Source organism: Mustela erminea, chromosome 1 (assembly GCF_009829155.1).
Source record: "Mustela erminea isolate mMusErm1 chromosome 1, mMusErm1.Pri, whole genome shotgun sequence".
Lineage (NCBI taxonomy): Eukaryota > Metazoa > Chordata > Mammalia > Carnivora > Mustelidae > Mustela > Mustela erminea.
The window spans coordinates 33,394,627-33,408,128 of record NC_045614.1 but is presented as its reverse complement, the minus strand read 5'-3'; positions in this window follow the sequence as shown (position 1 = coordinate 33,408,128).

Genomic DNA, 13,502 nt, shown 5'->3' with positions numbered 1-13,502 from the left:
ATAACAGCAACAGCAGTGACACAAACAGCACCCCTTCCCCCACCCGTTACAGCACAGGACCACTGCCCCCAGCATCACCCTGCCCCCCACAACAACAACAACAACAACAACAACAGGAGGAGCATAGCTTCCTTCTTGTGGCTGCTGCTTGTGGAGCGTTTTCTGTGGGCCAGAATGTGTCTTCTACAGACCCTGTATTGTTTGCTCACCACGACTTTCTCTGAGGCCAGTATTAACCCCCCTCCCCCATTTTACAGGTGAGAAAACCTAAGGTCAGGATGGTGAATTAGTTTATATTGTCTCATGGCGGTACTGAACCCTGGCTCAAAAGCTTCAGCTCAGAAATGGTCTGAATGATCTCCCTCACCACCCGTGCTTTGGGAAGGCAAAATGGGAGACTGTGTTTCCTGACATTGGGAATTTGTATTTGAGGCACCTGGGTGGCTCAGTTGGTTGAGTGACTGCCTTCGGCTCAGGTCATGATCCTGGCGTTCCAGGATGGAGTCTCACATCGGGCTCCCTGCTTGGCGGGAAGACTGCTTCACCCTTTGACACTCCCTCCTCTCATGCTCTCTCTCTCTAATAAATAAATAAATAAAGTCTTAAAAAAAAAAAGGATTTGTATTAGAAGAATACACAGAGGGAGGAGGGGAAATATTTGGGGAGAAGGAAAACAGGATATTTTGAGCTGGCAGAGCTGGAAGTACTCGTTGAAGGAGAGGGGTGCTGTGTTGTTGCTGCGGAAATGTCCATGCGAGGGATACAGTGCTTTGACATTGACTGAAGCACTGGCCCAGAAACGGGCCAGAGCGCTCAAACTTGAACTTGAGTTTCTCTAGTCTCTGTAGCTCCTGTGACCAGTTTGTACTTTCTGATTCTAGTCTTTGTGATGGGTGCATTGTATCTGTATACACTCTAAGCAACATGTTTATTTTGCACTTTTTTCCTCTTGTTTTATTTCTTCATTTTCCCCCTCATTTTTTTTTTTTTTTCCGAGGCACAGTGGGCACATGAAAGAGCACGTGAGAGAGTGAGTTTGTGGGGGGAGGGACAGAAAGAGAGGAAGGGAAGCAGACTCCCTGCTGAGCAGGGAGCCCACAGAGGGGAGGGGTGGTCCATCCCAAAATAGGAGATCTTGACATGAGCCAAAACAACCAGGAGTCAGCCCCTCAACTGTCAGAGCCACCCAGGCACACCAGGAGAACTACTTTCTAATTCCGTTCTGCCTCTACTAGATGGGTAAGCTTGGGCAAGCGACTTGCTCTCTCTGGGCTTCAGATTTTCTCATCTACAGAGGAAAGAACATGGGTAAACGGTCCTGGAGGCCTCTTCCAGCTCAGAGAGTGCATGATTCTTTGACTCAAAGTCCTGTGATAGAGTCACAGTACCAGAATGATGGTCCCCACCAGCATCTTACCAGAAGGGTGAATTACGCGCGCTACCTTCTACTGAACACTTTTTCTGTGCCAAAGACTCAAATGTGGACATGTGGTATTTTATTTCATCGTCTCCACAGTACAGGAAAACAGGCACTGTTTTTATTTCTGTTTTGTAGAAGAGGAAACAGTGTGAAGTTGACTAGGATAATAACTGATAGAGCTCATGCCAGTCTGACTCACAAGCACTATATTCTGCTGCCTCCCACCTTTGCAGCGAAGGCCCAGAACATCTGTGCTGTGGAATCATCTCCCATGTGGAGGCCTGTGTGGGAATACGGTGGAACCCCTTGATCTGTGGTGTGCAGTAGGACCTAAGAACACAATCTAGATCCATCCATATTACCAGCTCTGTCCCAGGGTGGGAATGTATAAGTCCAGTAACATCACCATCGTTGTCATCTCATCGTGCTATCAGTCCCTTTTTGATGACTTACTATGTGCCTGGCACAATTCTCGGTGCTTTCCATTGGTCAACTTGTTCCATCTGAACAGCAACCCCATGGGATATGTCCCATTATTATTCCCATTTGCAGATGAGAAAATGGAAGCACAGAATGTGTTGGGTGTCTTGGCTGGGTTTTGTGGCCATATCTGGCCCAGTACACGGCAGAGCAAGGAGTCTGGCTTCAGAAACCATCCTTGTTCCTGTGCCACTGCTCTACCATTGCAGAGTCTCCAGGACTTAGCCACTTCGGCATTTGTACTGGCTTGGTGGCCTGTTAAGTTAGAGCTCAGACTGCATTTCTCTGTGTTACTGAGAAACCCCAAGAGAAATGAGAGCCATTTGAGTCAAGGTTATCTGGATGCTAACATGGGGTTTAAAAGGGTGCGATCCCAGGTTGTCTTTGTTTCCTGGTACATTTGAGTAATTGCAAATGCTTTTTGCCTGAAAAAAGTGGGTAAAGTCCAAAAGTCCACACTTTTTAATGTTAGGATTCTTTTTTAGAATGGCACTTTAAGAATGGCATTTTTCTGGGTCCTTATCATTGTCTGTAAGCTGTGTTGTCCCTCTGGTGTTCTCAGGGTATCTTTCCTTCATCTGCTCCCAGTTACCCCTGAGCTGGGGCAAGCCACATTACCCTACACACTGAGCAAGTCCCACTGGTAAATGTGTTTCCAGCTGCAGGACTGGAGAGCATTCTCGAAGAGAAGACACACAGGCCAAGACTGGCCATTCCACAGACATCTGTGATGACCCTTCACTTAGGTACTGTGTCATCATTCATTTATTCCCACTCATACATATGTTAAAAAATTGCATGCTGACTCACAACCGGATTCTTTAAGAGACACCATGGGGAATACACAAAGTGAATAAGAGGGGCTCCTGGGTGACTCATTCAGTTAAACATCTGCCTTCGGCTCAGGTCATGATCCCAGTGTCCTGAGACGGAGCCCTCATGGGATCCCTGCTCAGTGGGGAGCCTGTTTCTCCCTCTGTTCCTCCAACCACTGCTTCTCTCAATCTCTCTCTTTCAAATAAACAAAGAAAATCTTTTTTTTTTTTTTTTTTTAAAGAAGAAGAACAAGGGGGCCTGGGTGACTCAGTGGGTTAAGCCTCTGCCTTTGGCTCGGGTCATGGTCTCAGGGTCCTGGAATTGAGGCCCACATCGGGCTCTCTGCTCAGCAGGGAGCCTGCTTCCCCATCTCTCTCTGCCTGCCTCTCTGCCTACTTGTGATTTCTCTGTCAAATAAATTAATAAATAAATCTTAAAAAAAAAAAAAAAAAGGAAAACATGACTTATGCAGAATCCACAAAGATCCACTGGCCAGCTTCCTAAGATATGGAACTGAGGCATAGATAAGGAAAGAACCAATTAATCACAAATGAGATTAAGACACAGTTGTATTATTCATGAAACAAATATTAAGTGGTGAAAAGTCATCATGTTCAACATTTGGTCTTCAGACAACAAGAGGAACATTTTGGCTGTGAAATAACAAAGTTATTCTTTAGAAAAAGAAGAGGAATAAACATGGCATGTTTTCAAAATATATAACTTTTAATTGCAAATTAAAAGACATCTTGAGTATTTTTTTTATAAGTTGGCTTGATTTTTTTCCCTATGGTTATTTAGCAAGGTTAAAAATAGGTCAGGTTGCACTGGTGGTTCATCTGAACTCAACCTCTGATCTTAGCCTTGAGGGATCTCAAGGCTTATTGTCAATCAGGAATAGATACAGTTCCTAAGAGGGATCTGAAAGCCATTTGTAATTAAGCAAGAAGAGGGAGAGAGACTGAGGTTGTTGCTTAAGGAGACATTATAAGTGTTGGAGTACAGGCTTCCCTCAGCAGTGACAGATCCATTTGTCTTCTGAAAAGGAGACAGCTGAAGGCAGGCAGGGGGACAATACTTCCTTTCCAGGGAGGTTCACCCACTCTGGTATCTGCAGGTGGCTTTGCTGGATTACTTCAAGAGCATAAGAGGCAGCAATGATGAAACTGTTCATGGGTTTCATGACCCAGTGAGATAACAGCTGATGACAGACATTCACACTCACATGCCTCTTCTCCCTGAGTTTCTAAGAATCTCAGACTGTATATAATAAGTGTGTACCAGATTTCTCTTAACTGGTCTATCCCACACAATGGATGTCATCTACCACTGATGTTGTAAGGTACTGTCGACCTACCTTCCTAATTGATCTACTTCCTTTCTTTCTATTCACTTACTCTCTTCGAATCCCAGCCACAAAGAGACTCTTACCCCACTCCTATCTTTATTTCTGATAGTTGTGTCCTGAATTGCTTATCTTCATAGACTGGCAAAATAGAATTCTGAGTTAAAAAGGCAATTTTTGTGCGGTAGAAGTGTACTGTGGCAACTCACTTACCTATAGTCCATTTACCTGGCAAACTCATTGCTTTGAAATAACAATGAAAAGCCAAGATGAAGGAAGAAAAGATCCTTGGGGGTCAGAAAGCCCAAATACTCCATCTCCTAGGAGAATTCTTCAGACCTTGACTGACATTTAGTTAGCTCTTGTTGTGTATAGTTTTAGCAAGCTGATTTCTTTGGGCTCTCAAATCAGCAGATTAATTACACTAGCTACTTTTGGGTAGTCAGAGTGGATGTTCTAGACTAGTGCCTGTCAACAGAACTTTCTGCAATGATGGGAACGTTCTGTATCTGTGCTATTCAATATGGCAGCTGCCAGCCACATATCACTATTGAACCATGAAATATGGCTAATGTGACCGAGGAACTAAATTTTTCATTTAACTTTCATTAGTGTAAATTTGAACATAAAAAGCTATGCGTGGCTGAGAAGCTACCATATTAGCAGTGCAGCTTGGAACAGACTAATTGCCTACAGTGAAGTAAACCAAAACATTATAGTATAGGGTTATTTAGTATAGACACAAAGTAGCATTTAAAGTACCAACAATCGCAGGATATCATTGAATTATAGCCCTGATCATCCATTTGATTATCTACTCTTCATCTGATAAATATTTATAAGCAGTTACTATGTGCTGGCACTGTTCTCAGTGCTGGGTTATAACCATGAACAGAATGCAGAGAAATCTTTGTCTTCATGAAGTATATTCAGAGAGGGGATGTAGCCACTCAATAAATAAGTAAAACATTTTGTATAGGGTGTCAATTGATGAAGAACAGTATGTGCAAATCAGAGAAAAGGGATCAGAAGAAGGAAAAGACTTGAGAGCTGCAATTATAAATAGGAAGGCAGAGGGAGGTCTCATTGAGAAGGTGAAAGAGGTAAGGGGGTAAAGCCAAGATCACCTGGTAAAAGAGCATGCCAGCTAGGGGCACAGGCTCAAAAGTCCTGAGTTTCAAGGGTTTCTGGCAGGGTTGAAGAACAGCAGTTGGGTGAGTATCCATTCTAAGAGATGGAAACAGATGATGACTTACAGGAGGATATAAGCCATGAAGGTGGATGTGTATCACTAGAAGGGCCATTAGCATTTGTTCACAATTTGGAGGTGACCTGTGAGAGCCAACAAGAAGTGCAGGATGCTTCCAAGGATTTGGCCCAAGCAAATGAAATGGTGGAGTTATTGTTTACTGAGATGGTTGGTCATATTTATAGCGTAATCTTGACCTACAAGAAGAGGTTGAATCAGACATAGCCACCATTTCTTCAGGCTGGGTCCAGGTAAGACACTGAGCATGGGCTTGAATGTGGCCTTAGAATCATTCCTAATATATTCTCCTGGAAGCCTCCACATGCCCAACTTGGCAATCAAGATGAAACCATCACCGATTCAGTTACTCATGTGATTCAGTTAGGTAGGTAGGAAAATGTATGACCCATTTCATGAAGAACTCTAACTAAGAAATGACTAATTTTTATAAAATATAGTCAGCTCTTAATATACTTCACTTCTCTGCAATTCCTTCCTTGGGGAACTCATGCGAGGAAAAGATTGGCAGAACCATGCAGAATTATCCTGGGAACCCTCTGCTTGTGACTGTAGCGTCTTTCATCATGGAGTGGAATCTCGTATGATATGGGGACACTGTAACTTGATTCATTTAAGGGCAGGACTCCTGTTTCATGCATATCCACCTGTCTAGTGCTTGGATCATTGTAAGTGGTCAGTAAATTTGGTTAATTTGAAAATTTTTGAGTTAACAAATGACCTAATTTTAAAGTGAACTCACCATATTCCTAACATCATTAAGCATTTATGAAGTACCTACTGTGAGCTGAATGCAAGAGGTCTAGTAATGTCAAACATGGGAAGAACAATATGGGTAATATGCAATCATCACTAAGCCAATATTTCTTGAGAACCTACTCCGTGTCACATACTAGGCTAGACATGGGTACAAAGAGTTGTGTAAGATTCCATTCTGGTCCTCAAGTAGCTCAGGGTTTCACAGAGATGCTCTCAATCTAATCTAATGGCTTCATGAAGCATCACAGATTCCCATAAGCATGAACCTTGGGCAGAGATCTCCGAGAATCTTATCGTCTGACTTCTCTCCTGAGGCATGCAGGCTGATGCCCCGCTTTCCAGGTAAATGGCTGAGGGTCAGAGAGTCTGAAGAGCTTCCCCCACGGCACATACCTGAGGCTTGGTAGAAAGCGTTCACCCCCGGGACCATTTTACTCTTCAAGGAACGTTTGGCAATGTCTAGAGACATTTTTGGCAGTCACACTGGGAGATGCTACTGGCAGCTGATGAGTAGAGGCCGGTGATGCTATTAAACATCTGGTCACATGTCAGCCCTTACAGCAAAGACTTGTCTGGGCCAAAATGCAGACAGAGCTGAGAAACCCCGCTTACATGTACACTATAGATCAACAGACTTGCGGCTCTTCTTACCCCAAGTCCGAAGGAAAGGATGAAGCAAGAAGCAAGCTTGAGAAAGGCATATATGACACAAAGCCTCCTGAAACCACGAGGGCTCCCTGTGTGTGTCTGATGGTGGGGGAGTGTTTGCTTACACAGGTACTCCGATGGCTCAGCTTGGTTTTCATCTGACCAGGCTTTGGACTTCTTTTGGAATCCATAACGGATTTTAAGTTCTGAAACAATAGGATATATCCTTAAATTGTTTATATTTTGTGTTTTTAAAATGCATGAGCAGTGTGTATATTCTCATTGTAAACAATTAATATGAAGAAAAAATCACTTTTTAAAAATTTTTAACCCTCATTTCCCGCTTCCTAAGGGCATGATGATTTTGATTTGCTCTATCACACATAGGGACCCAACAGTGATTGTGCTCAGATGGCTCCTAAAAACCTTGTCTTTAGAGATATCACATTAGTTGCTTTAAATGGGGCATATTTGGGGCACCTGGGTGGCTCAGTGGGTTAAGGCCTCTGCCTTCAGCTCAGGTCATGATCCCAGGGTCCTGGGATGAAGCCCCGCATCGGGCTCTCTGCTCAGCAAGGAGCCTGCTTCCCCTCCTTCTCTCTCTGCCTGCCTCTCTGCCTATTTGTGATCTCTGTTTGTCAAATAAATAAATAAAAATCTTTAAAAAAATACACTAAATGGGGCATATTTGTGCTATGGATATTGGCAAAGGCTACAAATCAGAGCCAGCACCTCTCCTCTTCCACTCCACCCTGCCCCAGAAAGCTTGCTGAGAAGGACACCACAGGTCATGTGTATCTGTTAAGACCCTTTTCTATTTATTAACATGTAGAAATCCATTTCAGGCTGAGAGCTAGAAATATGCAGTAAGTGGCATAGATCATGAACCCTGCAGTCAGGTAGCTTGAGTTCCAGTCTTGACTATCCTACCTTAAATGGCTATGGGTAGGCTATCTAACTGCTTCGAGTCTCTGCTTCTTTCTGTGTAGAATGTGCCTACCCCATGAACTTAGTGTGAGGTGTGAGTGAGGAAACCTCGGTGAAGCACCTGGAACAGTGTCTGCCACCCAGGCTATCTCTATTCAGGTTAGTTAATATTGTTCGTATAAATGGGGTCATATTGGGGCACCTGGGTGGCTCAGTCATTGAGTCTGCCTTTGGTTCAGGGCATGATCCCAGGGTCCTGGGATCGAGCCCCACATCAGGCTCCCTGCTTAGCAGGAAGCCTGGTTCTCCCTCTCTCACTCCTCCTGCTTATGTTCCCTCTCTTGCTGTGTGTCTCTGTCAAATAAATGAAATCTTTAAAAAAAAAAAAAATGGGGTCATATTGGAAGGAATGCTCTACAACTTATATTTTTGAACAAAACATTTTGGAGAGCTTAGAGACACTATTTCCCTTTTTAAAAATGAAACTTCTAATTTCAAGATGTTATAGATTCACCTGCAGAAAAATTCACATGTAGAGATCTTGAGTGCCCTTCATCAGTGTCTTCTGATGGTGACGTCTTGTAACAAGGAAGTGTGATAAAAACAGAAATGCTGTTGCGGAGGCAGTTAAGATTCAGGCCTATCCATTCACACAAGGACCCTTCATGTTGCCCTTTTGTAGCCGTACCTACTTCCTACCTGATCCCACCTTCTCCTTAAAACCTGCACTACTTATCTGCTCTCTATTTCTATAATTTTATGACTTTAAGAATGTTACATAAATGGGATATTACAGTATGTAACCTTTCTGGATTGACTTATTTCCCTCAGTGGAAGTCTCTTGATGTTTGTTCAGTTGTGTGTAGTGATAGTTCCCTTTCATTGCTGAGTAATGTTCCACGGTATGGATGTATCGTAGTTTAGCTTTTTCACCCATCTAAGGGTGTCCTCATTGTCCCCAGTTTTTGGCCACTAGGAATGTTATAAACATTCATGTGCAAGTTGGGAGTTGACTTCTTCAGCTCCGATTTGGGGATATATAAGGTAAGAGGCAAACTCAGGGCAATGACCACCATGTCATTCCTTTGATTACAGATTTCTAGCTGGTTTGCCCTCTTCATTCCTTTGAGTGTTTGCTTATGTTTGTTTTATATGTAATGTCCAGGATTCTTTGTTTTACTTAACAGGATGAATAGAGAAGTCCCAGCTCTCCTTTTAACCCCATGGCGTGAATGTGTGGAATAATCATGCTGTGTTTCATCCATCTTCAACTTCCCAAATTTTTGCTCTAAAGGCCATGCTCCATTGAGTGGTCTTTATCTGTCTATCTGTCTATCTATCTATCTATCTATCTTTGTACCTATGAGGGTATTTTTTCTATGACATTACTTAGAGTAGAATTGCTTGGTCAAAGGGTATAAACTCTTATATTTTGATAGGTATTCCAAATTACCCTGAAAAAAAAAAAAAAAAAAAAGGCTGTCCCAGTTTATATTCCCATCCATCTTAATATGCCCTGGATAATACCTTGTGGCCATTGGAGGCCAGCTATACACTCACCTTATGTTTAGCAAGTGCAGGTAGAGTAAAGTGAGGTAGGTTTATTGTGACCTAGATGTGGACTCAAACATGGCTCATCTTTTCCTGCATTTGAGTATAGTGTGTGCAAAAAGGTGGGACAGGTTCCTGATGAGAGGTGGGTCTGAGAGCTGTTTGCTCCATTGTACCAGTGGTGAGGGCCTTGTTGAGTTGATTACAGAGCTGTACCTGCTGATGGGAAGATCCATAATCAAGTCTGCACTACTTCCTCCCAATCTTGTGAGGGAGTGTTTGGTTAGCTGGGGAAATCAGCTTGGGTTCAGAGCTGAGGAGAAACCAAGCCACAAGTCTAAAGCTGGCATCTCATTTAAGTTCAGAGAGATGCTAGAAATTGCCTTTCTTGTGGAAAGAGGAAGGGAGTTGAGTGGTAGGAGGAGTAATGGGTAAAGGGAAGTGGGACCACAAAAGCCATAAAGATCTTATTAGGTAGAGGGAGTGGGTTATATAGATACTCATGTGAAGTCATGGTGATCAACACAGAAACCTACAGAGAAGTGCCTGCAAGACAATGAGGCCAGAGTCATCCATGTAGGAAAGGAATATTAGGAAGAGGCTAAAAATCAAACTTCTAAGGAGACCCTGGGATGAACCATCAGCTTTTATGTGAGAAATGGAAGGGGACCTTTTTTTTTTTTTTTTTTTTTTTTTTTTTTAAGAAATAGACTATTTTTGGGTGCCTGGGTGGCTCAGTGGGTTAAGCCGCTGCCTTCGGCTCAGGTCGTGATCTCAGGGTCCTGGGATCGAGTCCCGCATCGGGCTCTCTGCTCAGCGGGGAGCCTGCTTCCTCCTCTCTCTCTGCCTGCCTCTCTGCCTACTTGTGATCTCTCTCTGTCAAATAAATAAATAAAATCTTAAAAAAAAATTTTTAAAAGAAATAGACTATTTTTTTTTAAAAGATTTTATTTATTTATTTGAGAGAGAGAGAGAGCATGAGAGGAGGGAGGTCAGCGGGAGAAGCAGACTCCCTGCCAAGCAGGGAGCCTGATGTGGGACTGGATCCTATGACTCCAGGATCATGACCTGAGCCGAAGGCAGTTGCTTAACCAACAGAGCCACCCAGGTGCCCCAGAAGGAGACATTTTAAATCTGATTCTTGACAAAGGGACAGGATTCAAAGAAGGAGGGAGAACATTCCAGAAAGAGAGTACAGACTACCTGCACTAGTTTTCTCTGCTGTGTAAAAAACTCAGCAGCTTAAAACAACACACATTTACTATCTCACAGTTTCTGCGGGTCAGGAATTTGAGCATAGCCTGGCCAGTTCTCTGCTCAGGATCACATAAGGCTGCAGTCAGGGTTTGACCGGAGCAGGGTTCCCATCAGAGGATCAACTGGGGAACAATCCGCTTCCAGGTTTTATTAAGAGGTTGGCAGAATTCACTTCCTTGACACTGTAGGATTCATGGCAGCTTGCTTCTTTTAAGTCAACAATGGACACAGAGAGAGAGAGAGAGAGGACAGAGAAAGAAGTATTCCTGAATGAATCCGCTAGCAATATGGAGTCTTACGTAACAAGTCATGAGAGTAACATCTCATCCCTTTGTCATTTTCTGTTGGTTGGAAGCACACACTCAAAGGGATTGAATGATACAAAGATGTGAATACCAAGCATACTGGGATCGGGAGGTCCACCTTGTCGTCTCTTTGTCACAGTAGCAAAGTCATGGAGAGTTATTAAAACTCTCATGGGTTCAAGAGAGAGGAAGAGATTACACTGGCTGTTGAAGAATGTTGGAGATAAGGATGGATCTGAAGTTTAGCGCCACATTCTAGGGAGATTTGCCCTTTGGGCACTGCAAAACTTACTCAAACTTATTTCTTTCCATGGTCTCCTGTTGCTTTCTGAAGCCAGCATCCTTGCTAAGAATCCTATTTTTGGTTTCAATTCTTTGCTCAGATACTGATTTCCCAAGCAAGGCTTTCTTTATAGAAGTGTTTAGAAATGAAATGACAATTGCATTTAAAGTGAAGTATCTACATTGGATTAACCTTGACCATTTTTCTATGGTTTCGTTATATTGGGAGTTGAAACCAAGCACACAAACTCATCCTGCATTGAAAAGCAAGACAATAGATAACCTTTTCAACCTTTTCTCTAATATAACTCCTCGGTGCGACTAATCGTGGAGAATAGAATGTACTACTTGCTAAATGCATCATGTCTTTAACCACTCCTGTGAGCTATGTTAGAAAAGAAAAGAGGCTTATGGAAATATTCAGGAAGGTAAAAATTTGTGGAGATGGAGCTCCTTTGGACTATGTCATAAATAGTTCTTGAGGACTACAGATAAGTCCTAAGTGAGAGAGTTCCTTGTAGGTGGAATTTATGAACCTCTAAAACAGCTATTTGCCCTGTTTTAATTGTGAAAATGTTTCTGAACTTCCATAAGATGGTAGGCGTGTGCCTATTAACACCTCTTGGTTAATAAGGTGTATTTGACCAAAGCAAAATCTTTACAAAAAATTTATAAATTTTTTTTGAAAATGACAAACAACCACACTGGTGATTAAATTTTTCCCCTTCTGCTTGTGATGAGGACTCTTTTGGAAATCAATGGACTTGTCTCCTGAAAAATGCTTATAGGCAGAAAATTACCTACAGTTTCATGAGGTTCATGACATATATTTGAGTATTACATATATTTAAAAAATAATAAATTCAGTCATAAATTATATAACTTACAGATGATATAAGTTATCATACCCATTGATAGACATTCTATGGATTTGAGGGTCTCTCTAGGGATATTTTGGATTATTAAATGACAAGAAGGAGGCTTTGTTACGTCTTTGGGTCCTCATGTCAAACCCAGGATGCAGAGGCTAAGGAAGTACTGTCCCTTGGCTTATATTGGAGTTTTGTTTTCTAATGTGTGACAGTTCTCTGCACAGAAACTTGTTTTTCATTGTAATCGTGTGGGAGACATGTAACACTCTACTGGGGTTAATAATAAAGGTAGGACGATGATGCCATTGGCTGTTGATGTATGCATGCACACAGATGAGCGAGAAGGAGACAGAGAAAGAGAGAGGGACAGAGAAAGACAGAGAGACGGAAAAATAAATGTAGAGAGAGAGAGAAAGAGATGTGTAAACAGGAAGAGACAGAGACACATAGTGATAAAGAGAGAGAGTTGGAAGAAGGAAGAGTGAGAGATAGACAGACACAGAGACAGAGTTAGGCAGGTTGTCCTGGAGATGGATGGATGAGCAGGAGACAGGCAGAGTGAGAAGCAGAGAAGCCCCAAGCCTGGGAGACCCGGGGGGCACCCCTACCTGCTGACCAGCACTGGGGCCCCAACAATGAGGTTTATCATCACACCTGGGCTGTGAAGGGGCTGGTGGATGATTAAACAAAGAGGCACGTCCCCGTTGGGTGAGTTACTTCCTGGGTATAAATTAGACGATCCAGAGAGGACATCAATATAGACCTTGTGCCACTATTCGTTAAACAGTTGTCTGGGACGCTGCTGCCGGCCCGCGAGAAATCAATACTTCTCAGGTTTCCGAGAGTTTTGTGCAGCTTCTGAATGAGTTTAGCTCAGTTTTTGGAAGTGTGTTTATCTCCTTTCTCCGTGAACGAGAGGATGAACGTCTAAAACAAAACATGCTTTCAACTCTTCCCAGAAATTTGCGAAGGTTTTTCTGAATACCTGGTCTGTGAGTGTTCCTGAAGGCAAGGAAAAAAAAAAGTCATTTAAAAAGACGTTATACTAGTCTTTCATGGGGGATCAGCCAGCGCTGGTATTAATGTCAAGAAAGAGATGGAAAACTTGGTGGCAACATCTTTGATGTACAGAGAATTACCCACTGGTTCCCCATGCGGCGGACGGCTGTAATTCACACAGTGAATGCTCAGAGCCTTTAATGTCTTGTAACATGAAAGTACTTGGAGTTTAAAATCTTGCTTGGGAAAATGATAGCTCACATCTTAGCGCATATGTCCCTGATAAACATATGCATTGAGCAGATATTCTAAGCTCTCCTACCTGCTGAGTTGATGAAAATTGTGAAGAATTTACTGGGAAGCCTCCTTTTCATGTGTCATCAGCACATTGCATTAGGACCTCATTTGTGTCAGAAGAATGACTTATCGCCCAGTCACACTTTGACAGGAACAGTTTTCCAGCCACCAAAATTGAACATCAGTACTTCTATCTCTCCTGGGACCCACTAACTCGAGAGACTATGGGTTAAAGAATGGAAGTGGAAAACAAAAAAATCTTGATGAGTTATCACCT